The 23,771-nt window shown below is 47.1% G+C and overlaps 1 protein-coding gene across 3 annotated transcripts in view; it reads right to left on the bottom strand.

Moving 5' to 3' along the window:
* The window catches only part of Daam2 (dishevelled associated activator of morphogenesis 2), a 110,782-nt gene extending 108,763 nt beyond the window's left edge, over positions 1-2,019 (bottom strand). For 2 of the 3 annotated variants that reach the window (XM_005072410.4, XM_040729602.1), the window contains exon 1: positions 1,881-2,019. The gene's annotated coding sequence lies outside the window, so the exon portion shown is untranslated. The remainder of the gene's footprint in view (positions 1-1,880) is intronic. The other variant, XM_013115110.3, reaches the window with a different exon arrangement.
* Positions 2,020-23,771: the final 21,752 nt, after the last annotated feature.

Below are 23,771 nucleotides of genomic sequence, written 5' to 3'. Positions count from 1 at the left end.
TTTGTCCTGATGGGGGCACAAGTATTCCCCGAGTCTTCCAGGATCTGGAGAAGTTCTGAAAACCCGGCAAAGAGTCAGACACTAGAGTGTGCACAACTCCTCAAGAACAGGACAATGATAGCACCGTTGTGTATTTTTTTGTGTGTGTGTTGTTTAAAAAGAAAAACTGGGGGAGGAATGAGGTTTTTCGGTGTCCATGAAGGAGTAGCAGAAATGCTTCCATGCCCAAGGCAAGAATTGACCCCACACTCATGTTTGCATATGTGTAAACAGGCATCAGCATGTGCGTTCACAAGAGCCCAGCTACCCCTTACACACTCTGTCCCTGGGCTCACATGACCCTTCTTCATGACATTGCTGCCTGCTCAGCCTTTTCCGGCACTTCCCAGGGGGTCAATTTGTATAATTTTTAAAGTCCTCCCCAAATCTCAACTTCCTGTGGTTTTATTTCCAGATTTCCTTCCCCTAGTCCCTTCATTCTCCCTCTCCGTCTCCTCTCTCTCTCTCTCTCTCTCTCTCTCTCTCTCTCTCTCTCTCTCTCTCTCTCTACACACACACACACACACACACACACACACTTGTTTGTGATCCCTGCTATGGACACACACAGGCCTGTGCATGTATAGTCTCTGGCTGATAGACCCCTGTGGCCACCAAACACAGCACTGTCCCTGCCTTCTTCCAGAAAACCTCAAACCCCAGAAGTAGACACAACACCCAGAAGGACAACACAAAATTGGGAAACCTCTCTAAAGTCAGAAAGTGACTTCTGTTCCCCCTGGGGGCTTTCAGACAAGCATCCGGGGACTCTGCGCTGCAGAGATGTGAGTCTCCCTCCTACCCTCCTACCAGCAACTGGCTGCTGAGTCCCAGGGACTGCTGAGACAGAAGAGTTAAACCAAGACCAGACTTCAGCAATCTGTGTTCAATTTTGATAAAAATCTCTCTTGCTCTCCCCCAGCACCCCCTCCCTCTGCCCACAGCTCAGACAAGTCTCTTTATGTTACTAGTATACATTTTGTTTTGGGCACTGCAGCCTGTGTTCCCCCCAGAGAACCTGGAGCTAGCCCACCATGGGCCCATGGGGCAGAAACATCCACCCAGTTCTTGAGGCAGGGCTGGACACAGGACTACAGCGCCGGCAGGCAGCACCACCGTCATCATTATCTCCTCCTCCACTCCTTCCTCCTCCTCTCCCTCCTCCTCCTCTCCCCTCACCACCCTGCCCCGCAATACATGTGGTCACACTAGACCCTTAATGGGTTAAGCCAGAATCCCACCACTGAGACGGTTCAACCGTGACATAGAAAGAGTTTGGGCTGTCACACAGGTGCCAAGGGCCACAGCCTGGGAATACCTCTCCCAGATGCTTCTTGGCTGCCCGAGGTCCCGCTATCTGGAGAACAAGAGCCCCTCCACTGGGCTGCCCATCTTGCTTGCCAAGGCCCTGCCTGCTTGGGGCTTGGAAAAACTTCACTTCACCTAAGAGAATGCACTCACCGAAATGGGCAAAGTGTGCTCCAAAGAAGTTGTCAGCTTTGGGGGAGGAGGTGCGATCTATATTTGTTCACTCAAGCCAACAGGAGTCTGATTCCAAAGCCACTATAAAAAGTTTTCCGAAGTTGTCCAAAGCCATGTACAGAGTGTCCTGATGCACATACTCCCGTCTCCTCCCCCTGTGCGCACAAGCAGCCTCCCGGCAGCCCACTTTGGGGGTCAGAATCTCTGCAAACACTTTCCAGAACAAAACAGGCAGCTGGTGGAGGGGCTGCCTTTCCGACGCCGACTCAATAGGGAAAAGTGAAGCGACAAGAAAAGTGTGGTGATGTCCCCCCCCCCCCCGCGCCTAGGTTCCCCGCGCTGCACAGAGATGCACCTACCCTGAGGCCCGCATGGCTCGGCAAAGCTGCTGCTGTCCCGGCTTCCCGCAGGCTCAGCTCGGTCCCTAGCTGCTCGGGACTCGGGAGAAAGCAGGCTGCTCCCTCCCTCCCGGCCGGCCTCGCTCTGCCGCCCGCCCCGCTCTGACGTCAGGCGTCTTGGAGCGAGGGATATTTATGGCTAGGAGAGACTCTGGTTTTTCCCCTAGGTGCTGATCCTAAGGCAGCAACTTGGGATTTAATTTGCAATTTTCACACTGGGAACTGAGGGGCAGCAGCGCAAGGCGCAATGACAGTCGTGTTCCCCGCCTTGGCATCCATCCCTTCTTAGGGACGCCCTCTGTTTTGGAAGTGTAGCATGGTCAAAGAGGCAAAAGTGGTCACCTGAGCAGGGGTGCTCCCCCACTTCTGTAGCCAACCCCCAAAGGACCTTGTGGGGAGCCACCTCCCAGGCCCCTGCAGTGTGTGCCTGGAAGGTGCTGGCAAGAGAGACTAGCCAGTCACAAGGAGCAGGCACTAATTAGAAAGCCTGCTGCTCACCCTAACAACTTTCCCGTTTCTTCTTTGGGTGTGCAGCTTTAAAATTTATTTTTATGCAATTATGTCCCACACTCCTTGCCTCTCTGCACACCTCTTCCAACTCAGAGCTGACCAGTTCATCCCCCGCAGCTTAGATGCAGAGTTCAAGCCCTGTACAGTACCCTATTCATAGTTTAAAACCTGCATTTGTTTAGTGTTTTAAAAAGTGGGATTCTGGGCCTTCTCCTTGACCGAACTGGCAATGTCCTCGGTTAAGAACAGCCATCTTTATAACCCACAGCACCTTTGGGTGCCTATTTACTGTCGTGTGTGCATTGTGCACCCCCAGAGTTCCCTCAGCAAGCAAATGATGTCTTCAGCTCAGCAGTCAACCATGGCTCCCACATCTGTCCCTGTTCTAACCACCGTTGTCCTCTCAACCTCCGTCCCTCTTTGGGTTAGTTTTATTTTTGCAGGAAACTGTCACTTTGTGTGTGTGTGTGTGTGTGTGTGTGTGTTTGTGTATGTGTTTGTGTGTATGTATGTATTTGTATGTGTGTTTTGTGTGTGCATGTATATGTATGTGTGTGTTTGTATCTATGTGTGTTTGTGTGTGTTTGTATGTATGTTTGTGTGTGTGCATGTGTATATATGTATGTGTTTGTATGTATGTTTGTGTGTGTGCATGTGTATGTATGTATGTGTTTGTGTCTGTGTGTGTGTGTGTTTTGTGTGTGCATGTGTATGTATGCGTGTGTTTGTATCTGTGTCTGTTTGTGTGTATGTTGTGTTTGTATGTATGTTTGTGTGTGTGCATGTGTATGTATGTATGTGTTTGTGTCTGTGTGTGTGTGTGTGCGCGTGTGCTGGTGTCCAGGACTGACCAAGGCCCTTGGGCATGGCAGGAAGCACCTCTTAACCTGCTGAGCCATCTTAATGATCCTTCGCCCCTCTTTTCCAACTGCTTTTTGTCAATATTGGCCAGCAACATAGCGAATAGTAAGTAAATGCAGTTCTGCTATTATTGTAAAGAAAAGGTACAGGAACATTAGGTATAAGAGATTTATTCCTGGCTTGCTCGTTTACTAACCAGCTTCAGTGAACCATCTCCCTTTGGAGTCACTCCACAGGCCAACCTTACTGTGCCATCGGAAGAAGTGTGGCGTGGACTGGGCAGAGGCAGAGGGAGTCTGGAATGGCAACACAACGGTCTCATTAGCATCTATACCCTGTATCACGTAGCCTGTGTCTGCACTGGCAGACTCTCCAGACAAAGTGAGGGAAGTGAGGGATTGGGAGAGGAGTTGCTCAGCTGACTAGCAAGACGGTTCAGCAGGCCAAGGTGTGGAAAAGTCTGAAGACCGAGTTCAGTCCCAAGGACCTGCACCGTGGAGAGAGAACTGATGCTGCCACTTGTCTTCTGACGTCTACGGGCACATTCTTACCTGAGCACACACACAATAGACAAACAGACAAACCAATACATACAATTTAAATCCTTACATGCAATATAAATGAACAAAATAAAAAATTTAATTTATTTAAGAAAAATTTAAAAACAAGAAAAAAAAGATGTGAGGTCTGCTGATGATGGCGCACGCCTTTAATCCCAACACTTGGGAGGCAGAGGCAGGAGGATCTCTGTGAGTTCGAGGCCAGCCTGGTCTACAAATTGAGTTCCAGGACAGCCAGAGGTGTTAAAAAGGAGAAACCTTATCTCAAAAAAACAAAACAAAACAAACAAACAAAGATGTGAGATGGTGCCAGAGTCTCTAGGGGTAGTGTGTGTCGGGCTGGACAAGGGTGGGAACGGGGAAGTCAGCCGAGGAGCAACAGAATGTTCCAGATGGGCAGTCGTGGGGAGTGAGGTGCATGGTTTATCCCACCCCAGGAAATCTTATTCTGGTTCTGTTGGGATGAGGAGAGAGCAAGAAAGGTTTGCATCGTGCGATCTGGTGCCATGTGAGTATTTTTGAGGCCTGTGAAGTGGGATGGCCAAGGGCACCTCTACAGCTCGCACCAACCCTAGCACACCGAGAGTCCTGATGGAGGAAGGCCATCCTGGGGATGCCCATCTCCCAGGACTGTTCCCCGAGCATAAGCCGAGTCTCTGAAGTACATACACTCCCTGAGACACTCTGGCTCCCTCGGAGCAGACAGCTCAGAATACCTCAGCTCCCAGAGCACATCAACCATGGTGGGAAGCAGGCTTCTCCAAGTCACCTCTTTGCTCCCCCTGGGTGCAGAGCACCTCATCCACGCTGTAGACTTCCCAGCAGCACTCGGGAAGTTCTCCTGAGAGAGAGACGGTGAGTCACAGATTTTCCAGACCTTGGTCTTTGCATTCTGAACACCCCTGCTGGCCCCCTCACCCTGCTGAAGGAGGCACTGAACTCTGTTACCAGTCATGTTCCTAATGACCGGAGTATATACTTGAGCCTGAAGAGTGCTTACCTGGCGTATTTGCAGCCATGGGCTCGGTCCCCAGTACCCACAATTGGCACAGAGACTCATGCCTGAAATCTCAGCACACCGGAGGTGGAGGCAGGAGGACCAGCAGTCCAAGCCCAAGGACAATACCGTGAGTCTGAGGCCAACACAAGTGCATGGGACTCTGTCTTTAGAAGACAAAAAGAAAGGTGAGATGAATAAAGGCACCTGTCCCTGCCCTGTGACCTGACTGTGATCCACAGAACCTACATGAGGGATAAAGAGAACCAAGTCCTGAAAGTTGTCTTCTGACCTACACACACACACACACACACACACACACACACACGTGCACACACACGTGCACACACACACGTGCACACACACGTGCACACACACACACGCGCACACACAGTATTAACTACAGGTAGGTAACGTTACTTTAAAGAATGCAGAAGGCAGAAGCAGTGTTTTCAACTGGCCCAGCGTAGCAAGCACCCATCACTCTGCAGGGCTCTGACTCTGGGCCCACCCGCTTTCTTTCTTCAGTGACACTCAGGACTGTAACCTCCTCTGGACAGGACACAGCTGCACCTCCATCAGGTCTTATTCAATGGTACAAATAGAGTGGAAAATCCCTCGCTAGCCCAATTTCTTCCCGCAAAGCACTCCTTAGTGGGACACAAACAGGAGGGACATCACAGCAGCTGGAAGACGGACACCTCAGTCCTTCACTGGCTGAAACACAGCACGAAAGGCTCAGACCCTAGCATTAGAATAACCTGGATTTTAACCTCAACTCCGTTTATTTTCCTTAAAAAAGTATTACATGTATTTATCTCTGCATATAGCAATCGTGTGTCACAACACAGCTATGGAGATCAAGAACAATTTGTAGGACTTGGGGACTGAACTCGGGAAATAAGGTTTTGCTGCATCTGTCTTTACCCGCTGAGCCATCTCGCCAGCCCCGTCCCAGGCCCTGAAGTTGAGAGCATTATTGACCCCTCTCCATAGTACACACCACCGGGGGACAGTCCCCTGGTGCTGGGAGCGGATTGAATAGCACAATATGTCCACATTACAGATGGTCATAATTCTTCTGTGCCCTTTTCCCTCTTTGCCTTCTTCCTTGTCTCCGTCTCCCTCTCACCCCAGCAACTTCATCAGTCTGTCACTCAGTTCAGAGAGAATGCACTCAATATGAACATTTAATTCTCGAGGTTCCCATCTCCTGTTCCTTGCAAGACTCTTTGCCCAGAATTTAGGAACCACCCCCCTGGCCAGACATGACCACACCAGAGATTGGAAAATCGTACCATGAGAGGCAGGCTCCCTCTGAGCAAAGAACTGAATTTCTAAGGCTGCTTCTCAGGTTGTTTGCAGCAGCCTGGAGGGTCAGCTCTACTGCCTTGCCTACGTCAAAGCCCCAAGTGTTTAACCACAAGACACACAACCCTGGGACATCGTGGTGGCAGCCCTCCGTCTCCTCCCCACACCCAGGCAGGCCACTTGTGTGTGGAATCTGGTATGTGCTCTCCCTCTGAGGCCAGTCAGGAAAAGTCTGGCCCAGTATACCACACCTGACCAGATGTGGGTTGGAATATCATGCAGTGAGCAGAACACTGGAAAGGACAGGAACTCTCTGGAATTCCTTCTTGACATCCCCTGGACAATCCATGAGCAGAACCCAAGGTCTCCTGGCTTGGGAAGGTCAAACCCACTTGTAGTTGGAGGTGTTTATGTTATTTCTGGAACAGGAGTCTACACCCACACAGTCATGTGCAAATTTTCAAGAGATCCCCATTTTTGGTAGGTCAAAACCTTTGGAAAAAAATGATGCTTAGTCTACCTCAGGATAAAACTGGGCTTTATAATATATAAAAGCAAAAACTAAGGCTGGGGAGATGGTTCCGTGGGTGAAATGTTTGACCAGAAAAGCCTGAGAACTTGAGTTTGAGCCCTAGACCCCATGCTTAAAAGAAACAGTCAGGCACAATTAATGCATGCACTTGTAATCGCAGGCCTGGAGAATGCAGCCAGGAAATGGTGGGTCTCACTAACTAACCTGCAAAAGCAACTGGCAAGGTCAAGGTTCACTGAGAGGCCCTGTCTCCAGACCCCAATGGAGAGGACCTGAGTAATGACAAACAAGTTGGCCCCTGGCTTGCAAATGCCACATTTGTGTACACGTATGTGCATACATTCATGCACATACGAACATGTATACATACACACAAGAAATAAATCTCAGCTGACCTATATTTGGAGAGAGAGCACATGTACACATACTCACACACACACACACACACACACACACACACACACTTTTTCCATTGAAAACCAATTTGGGGGTGCTGACAATTTACAAGCACCCGTGTCTTGGGCTGGCATAGAATGTGTGTGTGCAACTGAACTGAGACTTCTGGGTAACCAAGGGACTTCAGAAGTGGGATCTGAGTCACATTTCCTTAGCCGTATCCTTGAGGCGACTTCGCTTTAAAACGGCATAGACTGGAGAGGTGGCTCTGTGACTCCAAGCATCTGTGACTGCCAGCACTTGCTGCTCCTGCAGATGACCCAGCTCAAGGGATGGCATTATGGTGCTAAGGCACTATCGTCTGTCACCGTGAGAAGGCAGCTGTCTGTTTCCTCCTGTTGGCTTCTTTTGGAAGGTCCTCAGCAACCCTTGTCTCCCTGGCTGGGTTTACAGTCACACAGACACAGGGGAAGGAAAGCATTCCCCATAGCCCTCAGAAAGAGCACACCAACCTCATCCTTCTCTGTGCTAACTGTCCATAAAGGCAGACTTCCTTTTGTGTGGTGGGTGGTGGGATTCGTAAACATACAAATCGACTTGTTTCACTGAAGGAAGAAAAGAGAAACGTTGGAAAAGCCCTTTTCTAAGGCTTTTGTTCATTCAACTTTGTACAGGGTCAGCCACCCCAGCAAAGCCTGCAGGAGATAGGTGTGAATAAGGTGGAGTTCCCATTCTTTAGGAATTCACACCTGCATGGGCCACAGAACCAAGCTCTACCATCAGGTTAAAATGAAAACGGTACAATCGGGCAGGATGGCAAACTCCTGAATCACAGCACTTGGGAGGCAGAAGCAGGAAGACCTGGGATCTAAGGCCAGCCTCAGCTACACACCAAGTTCCAAGCCTGCCCGGGCTACATGCCTCAGAAACACACACACACACACACACACACACACACACACACACACACACACACACACACACACACACACTCACACACACACACACACACACACACACACACACACACACACACCACACAACACCAAACAGCGGCTGGAGAAATGGTTCAGTGAAACTCTTCCAGCAGACGCAGACACTGGTTCCATCGCCAGCGCCTACAGGACTGCACACAACCATCTCTAACTCCAGTTCCAGAGGTATCTGATGCCATCTTCTGGCCTCTGTGGGCACTGCATACACATGTTGCACAAGCACATATACAGGCAATACACCCACACACATAAAATAAAACTTAACCAATCAACGAAACGCTCACGGTCACTGTGCTTATGAAGTAAAGGGTGATACTGTAGCCATGACGGAGATGGTGAAATCAGGGCAATGTTTCTAAAATATCTTATATCTCGAAAGGGAGGGGGAGGTGCATCAAATAAGTTGTATAAACCTTACACACGCTTTAGACATCCCCACCTGCCACTGAACCTCACAGTACGCATTCATACACAAGTATACGGAGGGATCCGCCTGGGTGTGCTTAGCATAGTATCCCCCAAGTCATCCTCTCACAAGATCCATTTCCCACATAGCATCCACCAACCACAACGTTAAAAACATTGTTTAGTCTGATGGGGACCAGAAAAAGACTCCAAAAATAAACACAAGTGTAACAGGATATGTAACTGAAGTCTAATGAGGCATCCGATCCACCAGATAAGACGTTCCAGAATAACACTGCAGGAGAAGGGGATCTTGACAGAGCCTGTCCAGGAGCCCTTTCAAGTCCTGTCCTACGGGAAGTGAGGGTAAGTCTTTAAAATGTGGGGTGGAGAAAGACTGGTAGGCCAAAATCCCCCCACCCTTACAACAGGAGAGCTGCAGGTGGCCCATTACCTCACTCAGTGGTCCCAGAATCTGGAAGGCACAGTCTGCCTAGAAACCTAGAAGCCAGGAGACACAGGTGATGAGTTGATCTTTATTGGGTTGAAGGAGGGTAGCTGCTTGTCATGAATGTAAGATCAGGATCCACTCTTTTCCTGAAGATGATCCATACAGAGCCTCACAAGGAAGAAAACTGGGTACCGCTTTCTGATCTTACCAAAGAGACTGCATGGGAGAATTATGAGACCACATCTCGAGAGATACTGAGCTGAGGACTATCAGAAGAGCAAACTTAGTGGAGGAGAGGTGGAAACAGAGGCAACGTTAATGAAGATTAAAGGGGACAGAGAGATGGTCTGGTCATTGAAGCGAGGACCTGCAGTTGTGAGTTTAATCCCCAGTACACACACAGTTCTCTGTGTGGTGGTGCTTGCTGGAACCCTGGAGATGAGGACACAAGAGGTTCTCTGGGCTTGCTGGCTGCCAGGCTAGCACACCAGTGAGCTCCAGGTTCGGGGAGAGATCGTGTCTCTAAAAACACGAGGTGAAGAATGATCGAGGAAGACCTCTAGCGTTGACCTCTGGCCTTGACATGGGAACATGCCATGCTCATGTGCACACACACACACACACACACACACACACACACAGAGGAAAGAGGGGGAACATATAAATAGCAAAATAGTACCCATATGTGAGGGGGAAATGCAGCTAACAGAAATTATCTTGACTATTCTAAAATGCTGAATTTAGCAGACTAAATTAAAATCAATCACTCTAAAAAGTTTAAAATAAAAAATTATGTTCAAAGAAATAAAGGAGAAGGTGACAATGACTTAAATGGAAATTGTCTAGTAAGATGCAAAAAAATTCAAAGAAATATATCCAAGTGAAGACTCTTTAATTCAAAAGTTTGAAAAAAGGGAAAAATAATTTAAGAGGCTCAATCAGAACCATCAAGATGGCAGAAGAAAAAACTGAAATTTAAATACGATCAGTAAAAATTACTCTGAGAAGCAGAGAGAAAGACAAACTCTCAGACATTTATGCCATAGCTTAAACTAAACAAAAATTCATACCGTAGAAATCCCAGAGAGACAAGTTGGAGATAGGAAAAACCAAAAACCCTGAAGACACAGTAGTATACAATTTCCCAAATTGAAATTTCCCAAATTGAAATTTGTAATAACCCAATCTAATCCACTGACCCAAGAAGCTCAATAGGCTCTATGGGATAAACATAAAAGAAATACATACTTACAGCTGGTCACAGTAGCACTCATCTTTAATCCCTGCACTCTGGAGAAGGTGGATCTCTGAAAGTTTGAGTCCAGCCTGATCCATATAATGAGTTCCCAGGTCCAGGACTACAATGAGATCTTGTCCAAGAAGAGGAGGAGGAGGAGGAGGAAGAAATTCACATTAAACAGAGAAAATGTCTAAAGAAGTAAAAGAAAAGTAAGTCATCACAGAGAAAAAGTATCTGTCAACTTCTCACCCAGTGGAGAACAAGACACCGTGAGATGACATGACTAACAAGATAGAAACCAAACAGTGAGCTGGCAATTCTACATTCGACGGAACATTCTTCAAATATTTAGGCAAAGGCCCCAAACATAATTCTCAAAGGAATTAAAGAAATCAGACTGGTTCCCATAAAAGCTTATTTAACATACAAAGAAAGAATTTAAAAAGGAACAAAAAAATAGCAAGATGGCCATCACAAATACAACTACAAAAATAGTGTATGTATATAAATAGTCTAAGAAACAAAGTTTAAAAAAACAAAGGTTATTGGGCTGGATTCAAAAAGCAAGAATTAATTAGATGATGCCCATCCAAGATATGCCTCTTAGCTTCAAAGACACAGAGAGCCAAAGGGTGGAGAAGACACTAGGACGTCTATACCCAAAAGGAACTGGAGTGGTGACATTAATATGAGGCAAAATAGACTTTAGAACTAGAAATACTATGAGAGACAGGTATACACTATAAAGCCAAGAAGATCAATACATTAGCAAACCGTAGCAATAAGAGAATTCTCAAACTCCTAGGGTTAAAAAGTGACAGAACTGAAAGGAGAAATGGAAAATTCCACAATGGTAGATATTCTAGTGTCCCATTCTCAATAATTGATCAAGTTACTAGACAGCAAAGCTTCAAGAATACAGAAGACTTGAATGGCTTTCCCAACCAGCTTCACATAGTACATCCAGTGTGTGTGTGTGTGTGTGTGTGTGTGTGTGTGTGTGTGTGTGTGTGCTTGCGTGCATGCATGTAGTTAATATGACTGTAGTGGCCTGGATGTATCTCTTCCAAGACTGAATATTTATCAGTGTGATAGTATGAAAGGGTGGAAATTGTGACAGGTGGTTAGGCTATTAGGACCAATTAGGACCATGCACTTCACAAACAACCAGAAGAACGTATGTACATTGGATGATTTGCTACAAGGAAGTAATGAGTATGTGAAGAGACAGATATGGTTACCCTGATTTAAACACTATGTGATATATTAATATCAAAAGTTTACACAGTGTTTCCTAACTGTACGATGCTGTACATCAAAGAAGTTAAAAATGCTGTGGACGTGAAAATACACTGGATAGGCGAGTCATACACAGAGAAAAATATTTGCCTTTGACTGTGTATGTGATAGAGAATTCACCTTCAGAAGAGATAACCAGTTCCTTCAGCTTGGTAGGGAGAACTCAGCCCAATCTGAAAATAGAAAATATTCAAACAGAGGCTGGCTGGGGCAAAGACAGAGTAAAGCTTATCCTCAGAGCGAGAGGACCTGAGTTAGATTCAACCATTTCATACAGTATGCGAATAGCAACCTTCTCCGTAAAAGAAGGTACAAAGACATTTTTTAAAATCCATCTTCTTCCACCAGGGCCACAAAATATGATGGTGAGGGTGCTGGCTACTTTTGTCAGCTGCCCACAAACTAGAGTCACCTGGGAAGACCAGTCCTCAGTTGAGGAATCGTCTCCATCAGATTGGCCTGTAAGTCAGTCTGCAAGCATTTTCTAAATTGGAATTGCTGTGGCAGAGCCCAGCCCACTCTGGCCGTGCCATCTCTGGTCTGGTGGTCCTCGGTTGTATAGGAAAATGAGCTGAGCAAGTCTGAGAAGCATGCCAGGAACCATGTCCCACCGTGGACTTGGCTTCAGTTCCGGCCTCCAGGTTCCTGCCACGAGTTCTGCCTTGGCTTCCCTTGATGTTGGACTGTAACCTGTGAACCAATTAAACCCTTCCCTGCCCAAGTTTCTGAGCAGTGTTTTATCACAGCCACAGAAATCAAACAATGGCAATGTATATAACTCTGTTAGTAAATGAACCGCTCTTAGCACATCTTAGATGATAGTGAAAGGAAAAAATGAAAGAAAAGGAGAAATATGTGAATGCAATCTTAGGAAAGTAAGAAATACTCATCGTTCTTACAGGGTCTATTTCTGCACCTGGCCAGGTGACCCCATCTGGTATGTACATCTACCTTCTTCTCCGCCCTTGTAAACACCCAATGTTTCCTTTGCAGGGTGATCAGGCTCTTCACCTGATGAAACGACTAAGTTTTATTCTTACAAGACATGGCCACCGGCCTCCAGCCAACATGGGCTGTTACAGTCCATCATGGACCTCTGTGTATGTATGTTACTAGGGATTGGACCTAGAGCCTCACATTTGCAACTGGACTATATCCTCTGCCTTTTTTTCCTTTTACCTTGAGACATGATCTCACTGACCCACCCAAGCTGTTCTGGAGCTTATTCTGTAGCCCAAGCAAGCCTTGAACTTGCAATCGTCCTGCTTTAGCTTCTGGGGGGGGGCTGCAAAGACAGGCCTGCACCCCCAGTCTCAGCTCCTCTGCTGGCTTTTCCCGCAGGACCACTGCACTACCAAGAAGTACCTCAAAGAACTCCTGCTTTCCAGATGTTCCAGAACATCCCTCTTTACCCGTTGAACAGGAAGTAGAAACAATGTTTCCACAACAACATCTGTCACCTCTGCTGACAAAGAGACCCTTTCTTTGCCTATTGGTCCTTGAAATTAAGAGTAAGAGGAGCACAGTTGTAGCTGGGATTCGACCTTAACGGAATCAGCGTGGTGGTGGATGCTGTGCTAATTAATTAAATTGGGTTTAGACTCAAACAGGAGACAAATGTCTGGGTATGTCTATGAGGGGTTCTAGCTCGGGTTAACAGATGTGGAAGCACCATCCCACACTGGGAGGAGCCCCAGCCCGAGTAAAAGGAGAAAGTGAGTCGAGAACCAGCAGCCTCTCTGCATCCTGGCTGGATGTCATGGGACGAGCTGCTTCCTGCTCTGAGTTGGTTTTGCCAGGTATTTTCTCACAACAACGAGAGACACTATGATCCTGACTGTGAGAGGCAGGGCACAGGGCACTCACTGGGCTCCTCCAGAGAAACAGAGCTCCAGGGTGGGACAGACAGACAGGTTTCTGATGGGACTTGTCTCTCACAATCATGAAAGGCTGACTGACGGAGAACCAGAGATGCTGCAGCAGGGATGCTACCATCTAAAGATGCAGAAACCAGGCCCTCCAAAGTCAACGCAGAAGGGCGGGAGAAAATGGGTGCCCTGGTTCAATAAAGAGAAGGGTAAATTCTTTTCTCCACTTTAAAAAATTGCTATTAATGTCCTAAATGGACTGAATGATGCCTGACCACAATGATGAGGGTGGATCCTCTTTACTCAGTCTCTTGATTCAAATGATAATCTCTTCCAGAAACATCCTCACAGACACACCCAGAGGAAAACAAAAATGAAGGATGTCTTGTTAAAACAGTTATTAAGAGTTTTCAGACAGTGACAACAGCCCTAAGTAAAACACAAAGCCTCTGGGACACAGGCCTGTGAGACTACCCAGGCCTCCTAGCATGCAGAGGAGTATGGGCCTTGATAAATGGATCTCCTGGTCATGGGACTTAACTTGTGCCTTAGAACTTTCTGGAACCCAACTGCATGTGTGGCACCTCAATCTGATCAAAATGGCGGCCCATGTGTTTAGCTTTATGATTTAAAGTTCATGATAAAACCTTACTTTTCATAGTAACCTTGAGGATCATGATCAAATGTCCAGCCAGATTCCATTAGGGCCCAGCAGCAAGTCAGCAAGTTACCCCCACTTGTTAAGGTAAATGCAGATACAAAAGACAGTCTCAGCTCAAAGGGAATAAAAACTTAAGGAACACAAACTTAAGTTGCCCAGAATAGTATGTTTTAATATAGAAACACTTTTTGAAGTTTTTAAGGTTGCCTTGTAAAAGAAAATCTTAATCAAGGCACTTCTCAAATCCATTGGTTGGAGTATTGGTAGGTAAGTGCACTTACTACTTTTCTGTTGCTGTGATAAAATGTCATGACCGAAAGCAACTTACGGGAGAAAGGGTTTATCTCCACTGTGGTTCCAGAAGGGTGTAGTTCATCGTGGCTGTGGTTCCGGAAGGGTGTAGTTCATCGTGGCTGGTACACATGGCTGCAAGCAGGCATGGCGACAGGAGCAGCAAGCTGAGAGCTGTGGACATGAAACAAGCTAGAAATAGGACTAAGCTATGAACTCTCGAAGCCTGCCCGGCGATGTACTTCCTCCAGCAAGGCTGCATTTCCCCAACCCCCCACAAACAGCACCACCAACTGGGGACCAAAGGTTTGGTGGGTTGTGCAGGCTGATTCTGCATCAACTTGACACAAGCTAGTCATTTGGGAAGAACTCTCAGTTGAGAAAATGCCTCCATAATATCAGGCTGTAGGCAAGCTGATAGGGCATCTTCTTAAGAGCTGACTGATGGAAAGGGCCCAAGCCTTTGTGGGCGGAGCCATCCCTGGCCCTGTGGTCCTGGGTGCAGTGATAAGTTGGCCCAGGACGGTTTGGCTCTGGATTTGCAACGTCCCAATTCTCTCCGGCCATGAAACTCTAAGCAATCAATGAACCGGTCTTGGAAAATAACGTAGATATATATGGCTTTTTCCTGAGAGCTTCAGTTCAGAGACAGCTGTTGTGCCTATAGATCACACCCCTTTGCTTGACGTCCTAGTGGTCCATACTGTGATCCACTTAGTGAGGTTTGACAAAGGCCCCACCCTGAATCCAAAATGCCACAGCTGCACGCAGCCAGACTAAGAACACCCTAGCCCTGCACCTCTTGATCTCAGAGGGAATAATAGATATCAATGAACCACGTCTACTAAGAGTTGTAATATAACCCAGTAGTTGTAGCTTCCTAAGTTTGCTGCAAATCTTAGAGGAGCTGCATGTGAGAAGCAGGGGCCTGCCACAGTACTGAGTGAGGGATCTATAGAAAGACAGTGCTTAGCCAGGCGGTGGTGGCGCACGCCTTTAATCCCAGCACTCGGGAGGCAGAGGCAGGCGGATCTCTGTGAGTTTGAGGCCAGGCTGGACCGACAGCCTCCAGAACAATACAGAGAAACCCTGTCTAGTAAAACAAAACAAAAGAAAACAAAACAAAAAAGAAAGACAGTGCTTAAGGCAGATGATACATGAAAGGCATCCACTGGTGTAGGAAGAGATCGTGAGTGAGAGCATCACTCAAATTACTTATAGAGGTTAGCTCTTCGGGTATGGGAATGAAATTTCTAGAATTGGCTCTAGTTACTCCTAACTGAGAGGCTTGTGCAAGTCACATAACAACCCTGGGAACCCTGTTATCTCTAACAGAGTACATTTGAACCCCATGAGACTAGTGTCTAGAAGCTTAACTCTTGGTGTTGAGTTCTGTCATGAGATAGTGTTCTGCCCCTTTGCAGCCAGCAGAGCTTACTCATGACATGGTTGAGGGAGTGTTGGCTTCAGAAGTGGGCCCAGCAAAGACTATTAAGACAGGATTGTTCTTGTGCTTGGTAGATAGCCCAGGGATTAAAGTTTTTGCTGTGCAAGCACAAGGGCCTGAGTTCAATTCCCTAGCCCTAACCCTAAATCTAACCCTAACACTAACCCTAACCCTGAACCCTACCCTTAATACTGAACCCTATCCCAAACCCAGAACACTAACACTAACCCTGAACACTAACCCTAACCCTGAGTCCTAACCCTAGCCCTAACCCTGAACCCTAACCCATCTCAAAAGTACATGGCTCCATGACCGTCCCACCCGGTGCTCCGAGCTCCGGGGTGGGCAGAAGACTATGATGAGCAGGGATATGGTGGAGAAACGGGAAAGAAGAAGTGGAGGTCTGTGCTGCGAGAAGGGAGAGCTGGCCCGATCCCTGCCTGAGGGGGGCAGTCCCAGGAGAGCTCTGGGCTGACCAGCTCAGCTACCACCCAGGCCTACATCCAGGACTTTGAGTCGACACATCTCAACATCTATCTCATCTATGACCTGCTGGAGCTCACGAAAGGAATGGCCCTACGGAACCACAGATGCAGGATCTCCATGACTCGGGGCAACAGCAGGATATCTGAGAGAAGTTTCAGTGAGGGTCCAGTATAAATGATGCATCATAAACAGAGGCCTTGAACCTGACCAACAACTCATGGCAATGAACTTTGCACGTAAAGTTATTTGGGCAAAAGGGCCTACTGTGTGACACACCACAGTTTCCAAGGCCACTATGACAAATGAGTATGTGACAGAGAGGCAGGAGATGTGAAATTCCCAAAGAACCTATTAAAAACTGAGCAAAAACAAGCAAGTAAAAAAGAGATGATGGCTCCTGAGGAAAGACACCTGTGGGTGACCTTTCACCTCCGCGTGCAGGTACACAGGGGGTGCACACCCTCGCACGCACACTAGTATTTCCTGAAACACTGGCAGAGTCTCTTGCATGGATGGATGAACTGTGTTAAGCCCTGGCTATTTTCTTCTTCTTTGGAAGAGTGGGTAGATTTTAAGACAAACAGACTAACGAGGTATATGTTAGCTTGGCCACAAAAGCAAAACAACTCAATTTAACTCAACACCAAGTTTGGTGGCAAAACTCAGCAGAGTGGCCGGGAAGCACGGTGATCCTCCATTTCTCACACCCTGGGACCTTGGGCTCCCATCCTTCAGCACTCTCTTACGGAGCCTAGGAGAGAGGGAGCCTTGGGAGGGTCTCTGCCCTGGAGCTCGGGGTGGGGACAATGAGATAGCCTCTTTCCATTCTCCAGGCCCTAAACTAACAGCAAAGACACCACAGACACTTAAGCAAATTAGGGAATAATTTAAAACAAATGTGTGCTGGAGTCCACATGCAACAAGGCTTGGCTCAGTGCACAGCGTATCGAGAACATCCCTAACACTGTGTCTTTCACTGGAGAGAGACCCTTTCCTATTTGAACACACCCGGGATCCCAGGGATCCCAGTCCCCACCCCCCAACCACAGCACCTCCTTGATTTCTATTTGCTCTTTTAATGAACACTGTAGCCCATTGACACTGCTCTTGAACACCAAATCCTGCTGCATCAGCACCAGAAGACCCTGAACAGTAGCACCAGGTTTGCCTGTTTGTTTCTGCAGTGCTGGGAACTGAACTAGGGCCACCTGCAAGCTAGGCAGGTTCTCTCCCCCTGATCTACAGCACAGCCTGAGAAGGTAAAACCTCATCCATGTACAAGAAGTCCGTAGTTCAGGAGCCCAAGGCTGTGGTTATTGATGGTGTGGGGATGTAGTTAGAAGATACCAAACACGAAGCCACTCTGTTGGAGTTCCCAGGAAGACAGCAGTCACCTTGAGCTTTCATCAGGTGAGAAAGAGGAGACAACTATCTCAGCCTACTATGCATGGATTGGTTTCCATTCATTGTCCTTTAAAAACACACTGAGTGGTCGCTTGGTGCCAGGTAGTACGCTAGACACTAGGTGTGGAGGTAACAAGACACCATGATCACATGATTGGAAACGTCATAGTTTCAGAGGATGACAGGTAAGATGGAAACAAGGAACTGGGGAGCTTCTTCAGCTTACAACATGCTCATGACACAAGCTGGTTAGTTTCAAGTATCTACTTCTCACCTGGGACGAGAATCGTCTACATCAGATTGGCCTGGGTGCATGTCTGTGGGAGATTGGCCTGGTTTTAATTGATGTGGGATGACCCAGTCCATTGCAGGTGGAACCAATCCCTAGGCTGGACCCTGAACTGTATAAATGTGAAGCAAGTGAACAAGGATGTTTTGATCCTCTCTCTGCTCTTGGCTAGATGTGATATAGCTAGCTACTTGGGTTCCTGACTTGACTTTCCTAAAATAACAGACTGTAACTTGGAATTGCAAGTCAGATGAGTCCTTTCCTCCTCTGTGCTGCTTTTGCTTGGGGTGTTTATATCACAGCAACAAAAATGACAAGAGAACACCATGCAAGCCTGAGGGCCTGAGTTCTGTCCCAGCACCCACATAAAAGTCAGATGCAGCAGCCATGCACATAAAATCCCAATGACGAGGATGCAGAGAAACAGAAGGATCCCCAGTCCAGTCTCTGTAGCTGAATTGGTGAGCTTGGGGTCAATGAGACCCTGTCTCAAAAAACAATGTAGAGGGTGATTGAGGAAGAGACTCGAAATTGAAATTGATCTCTGGTCTACACACACACACACACACATACACACACACACACACACACACACACGTGCACACACATGCATACACACCCACAGGAATGTGAAAACTCAAACATACACATACAAGCATGCATGCTCACCCACTGTGAAAACTCAAATATGCACACACACATGAATAGACACACAGAGAGAAATACACAGCTAAAGCAATAACTGTAGTTCAGTGGTATATATGAAACAACCAAGGTACTGTTGTAAGGCCAGGAGATGTACTTCGTACATACAAGGTTCTACTGAAATTCCATGGAAACAGTAATGAAGATGATCTGAGGTCAGCCAGCATCTTCCAAAAATGGTGAACAACCAAATGGAGTCCTAGATGCATTCAGATGTATCGCGCACTCACGTCAGGCCCTGACAATTCTTTCATGAACCTGCCTGACAAAGAGGGTGAGGGGAGCTTATACAGCTGATGGGAGCTAAAGTGGCTGATCCTGTAGAGAAAAGAGAAGATGAGATTCGAACTCCGGTCCCTGAAGATCCAGCCCATGTCTTTGTGCACACGAGTACCGAGCAGACAGTGAGAAAGCCTACTTCTTTGGGTGCGCTGAAGGTGGCTGGTCTGAAATCTCTGTGCTGGTGCCCATCAGAAAAAGCAACAGACCTACAACGACCAAGGCCGCCAAGGATCACATTACATGCCCCAGACCTAATTGCTTCACAGACTAAACAGCACGATTTACAGTCGGTTCTGGGATAATGATGTCTCCCCTTCCAGTTCCGATCTGTTCTGAGGGATTCCAGCCTTTTCCTTGAAGACATTAGACAGGCCTGCGTGGTGTGGATCCCTGGGCTCAAAGGCAAGCATTGTGGGCAGCCCTGAGGACGTGCTAAGTGCTATTGCAGGCATGAGCTCAACACTGAGGTCGCCCCAGATAAATCTCACCAAAACCATCTGGACAGGACACGGTGACACTGAGGTCAACCAGAAAGCTGACAAATTAACTGCCTTTGCTCATTCAAGTTTTCAAATAATGAAATAACTCAAACCAAGGTAGACAGTCCTAAGCCCTAGAAATGGCTTGCTTTGTAAATCACTGTTAGAAAGCGATTCCGCTTGGTGTCCTCCATGCCTCTCCCTGTTTAGTAGTAAGTTGTCGTTTCTAAAAGATTAAATGTGTCCAATAAGTCACAGTATATCTCTCTGTGGTCAAGATATTTTTTAAAAAAGGTTGTGTGTAATTTTCCACAGACTTCTTTCTTGAAGTTTTTGAGATTATAGTATATAATCACACCATTTCCCATTCCTTTTCCTTCCTCCAAACCATCCCAAATACTGTTCTTGCTCTCTTTCAAATTTATGGCCTCTTTTTTTATTTAGTTGCTGTTACATATATATGCATATGTGTATATGTTTATATATAATACATTATATGTAGTACAGATTTCTAAATGCATAAGCATAACCTGCTTAGTCTGTCTTTTGTCACTTGCATTTTTATGATTTTAGGGTCGGCCATTTGGTATTGGGTAATCATTTGGTGTGCTTCTCCCTGGGGAAGACACCTTCTCCCTTTCCTGGCCTTCCTTAGTTACCTGTAATTCTTTGTGTGGGCTGTGACCTGGTGGGCTTTTCCCCACCCACTTTGGCATGTATACTGGTGCCATCCTTGTTCAGCTCATGGTTAGGCAGTAGTGTTGGTGAGATTTTATGGGTGGGGTTTCTGACATCACTAGGAGACACAATCTCATGGCAAACACCCCGATCCTCTGCGTCTTACAATCTTTCTGCTTCTTCTCCATAATGAATTCTGAGCCCCGGTGCAGGAGTTGTGTTCCAGACTTCGTAATCCTTAGTTCTACGTGTTTTTCAGGTTCCCTCTGAAGGTAAGGAAAATGAATACATGTTGGAAAAATCTGGGCAAAAAATAAACACAGACTGAATTCGTGTTTGTACCGCACTTAACCCTTTGTAGAATTGTCATCAGTTGTTCAGTGAGGCACACGTTTGTGAAGGCAGGGTAAGCACCATCAAACACACAGTGAAGCCACATCAGAGCCATACAGAGAGACAGAGTCCTGTCCACCTTGTGCTTGTCCCCCAAGCTGACCATGAAAAGTCCAGCTCTTTGTCCTGCGCTGTGACCATTCCAATGCAGCAGCCCCCTTAGAAGCAGGGAACCCTTTCTCTGCTGGATTCAAAGTAAGAGCCTTGCATTGGCCATGCACAGAAACTACATTCCTCGGGTCTGTCTTTGGTGATTTGTTCCCTTCGTCTATAAAAGTCTACAAAGACTTTTTTCTGAGTTGGCAGATTCTAATCTTTGCTTGGGATCCCTCATCACCCTCAAACCTGCAGCAGGCAGCAGTGGTTTTCCAGGTCCTAGGGATGAACGACCCATCTCCTGAGAGGCAAAATTCCTGACCCTAGAGCAGTGGGTGGAGCTCTGCATGCCAAGACAGTGACTCCCACTCTCACCATGAGTGTTCCTTTGGTATTCCTTTGGTGGCTTGTCTGTCACTCTGCACCTATGGTAGACTGATCAATTGTGGATGAAAGCCATCTGGGCAAGAGGGCTCCTCATTGTCCCTACAACTTGTCCCCTCATTCTACACAAGACCTGCACCCAGGGTCTCTGGCCAATAGGTCTCCAGTTCTCTGCCTTTGCACGTATGGGTTTAGAAGAAGGCAAGCAAAGAGACTTGGAATTTCTTACCCAGGGGATCCCCCATGCAGAGTGGGAAACTGGGACCCAAGCCTACTTAAGAGTGAAGATGGATTGGCGTCCATAGGGGATCTAAGTGAACAGAAAAGGACTAGAGAAGATACAAACTGTGAGACAGGAGGAAAACTTAACAGTGGCCCAGTTGGTCAATCCAACGCTGTAAAAGTCCCAGCAAGTCCTAATTGTTAGAAACAACCAATCAGCACTTCGAGCTGGGTTTAATAGCCCCATGAAATACTGAATTAATAATTCTGAATAACGAAATAATAACTGTCTATGTTCTTTGAACATGTACAGTCTTATTACAAAAGAGGCAGTCTTTTTAAAGAGCTCTTTTGAAATACTGAAAAAATTCATTGCTTTGGATAGACTTCTGGAGCCTGGAGCCTTCTGCAGAGGCAGGGTTTCCAGGGAAATTACCGTCTGTGTGGTGCCCCTATCACAGGGCTCAGGCATGGGTCCAAATGGATAGACTTGGTGTGCAGATTAGCCTGGACTTTGCCCTGTCAACATATGGGCTCTGGTGAGGGGGGTGGGAAGGGCCAAAAGGGACCATGGGGATCAGGGTCAGATACCTCCTCTAACATGCCAAAAGCCCATGTCAGCTTCCAGGCTTTGAGTGGGGCAGATTGCACAGTCAGAAATAAACAACCGTCAGTGATTCTGGCCTTACCATTGGGATTCAGGGCAGTGTCAAAGTTCACTTCGGATTTCATGCGTTTTTGTTTGTTTTTTGTCTGTGTGCTCACATGCGTGTGAGTGTATGGACATGTGTGGAGGCCAGATGTTGACACTGGGTGTCTTCCTCAACCAATTTTCCATTTAATCTGTGGAAGTAGGCTCTCTCACTGAAACAGAGTTTTCTAATTCTGCTGGTCTAGCTTGCCAGCTTGCCAAAGTGTCTGCTGCTCCTCCAGAGTGCTGGTATTACAGGCTATATTGCACTACAGCCTGTATAGTTTGTGTGCACGTTGGGGATCAAACTCTAGTCTTCACGCTTTCATGACAAGCCCTTTATCCCCTGACCCATCTCACTAGCCCTGTGACTTGGTGTTTTCATGTGTAAAATTGAGAGCCAGCTATAGCAGACTTGCCTTGGTGTCATGCTAAGAAACTCACTCCAGTCAAGCCACAGTTAGGGGTCCCCTCCTTGTACTCACAGCATCTATATATGGCACTTGCAAAGTGGGAACAGGCGCCAAGGATCTCCAGAGATTACACTCCTGCTGTGTAATTTGAGGAAGAACTGGAAGGTGCTCACCAATGGGTTCCTTCCATTGTGTCCCTGCTTATTTCTTTTTATCTTGCCCCTAACTTTTTAAAGAACTCTGCACATAAAAGCCAAAGTTACAGAGATAGTAAACACCTGGAGGACTCATGGGGGAAGTCGCCATCTGTTTGTCTTTGAGCCATTATTTGCATTACTTCTCGGGATGAGCAGGTCTTCCTAAAATGTGCCTATGCTCTGTCTTTGCTCATGCTCATCTTCATTAACTGCTCCTCGTTTAATTCTGTGGCTGTGATTAAAAACCATAGCCAAAAGCAACTTGGCTGAAGAAAGGGTTCACATGGCTTACACATTCAGGTCAAAATCCATTATTGAAGGAATTCAGGCCAGAAACGCAAAACAGGATCTTGCAAGCAGGAACCACGGAGCAACATTGCGTATGGGCTTGTGTGCTGCCTCACCCACTCATCCAGCTTTCTCATACAGAGCCACATGCCTAAGGATGGTGCCGCCCATAGTAGGCTGTGCCCTCCAGTGTCGGTAATCAATCAAGACGATCTCTTAAATTCATGGACTCGGGTCAGTCTGATCCAGGCATGGTGCTGGAGAAGGAGCTGAGAGTTCTATATCTTGACCCACAGACAACAGAAGGAGACTGTGTGCCACACTGGGTGTAGCTTGAGCATATAAGACCTCTAAGCCTGATTCCATAGTGGCACACTTCCTCCAACAAAGCCACTCCTCCTAATAGTGCCACTCCCTATGGGCCAAGCAACCAAATGCATGAGTCTGTGAGGGTTGGTCCTATTCACACCACCACACCCTAAGTGGAATACTAAATAAGACACTTAATGGTGGTCAGAGCAGTCCAAACAGGATGCATAAATCAAGCCAAGTGCACCTTCATCAGGTAAGACTGAACCCCCAGGATGTGGCAGCTCTGAGATATGCCCCAGAGCAGGAGGATCCAGCCCCCAAGGGTTTCCATGCCCTTCCTATTGCAGGTAAAGAAAAAGCTGCCAACATGGGGAAGTTCACTGACTCTCGCATTTTCCTGGTGCCCTGGCATCCTCTGTGACTCCCTCAGTGCTGAGCCTGGGACATGCAATGATTGCCTTCGCATCCTTACAGAGCCTTCATAGCCTCTGCATTTTGTGACCAGCCACCCACCACACCACCTAGCTCTCCCTCTGATCCCTGTCCTCAGTGGACAGCCTCCCTGGGGACTGCTCTTATTCCCAGATTAGCTGGACAAGATGAAGAGAGGCTCTGATGTGTTCTTTCATGTGCAGAGGAGGATCCAACTGCTTGCACACAGGCCCAGCCAGCTGTGGCTAATAGTAAGTGAGGTGCCATGCGGAGAAAA

This window comes from Mesocricetus auratus, unplaced genomic scaffold, assembly GCF_017639785.1.
Source record: "Mesocricetus auratus isolate SY011 unplaced genomic scaffold, BCM_Maur_2.0 Super-Scaffold_100021, whole genome shotgun sequence".
NCBI lineage: Eukaryota > Metazoa > Chordata > Mammalia > Rodentia > Cricetidae > Mesocricetus > Mesocricetus auratus.
Note: the sequence above shows the minus strand (reverse complement) of the source record. Positions and strands in the feature narration are given on the sequence as shown.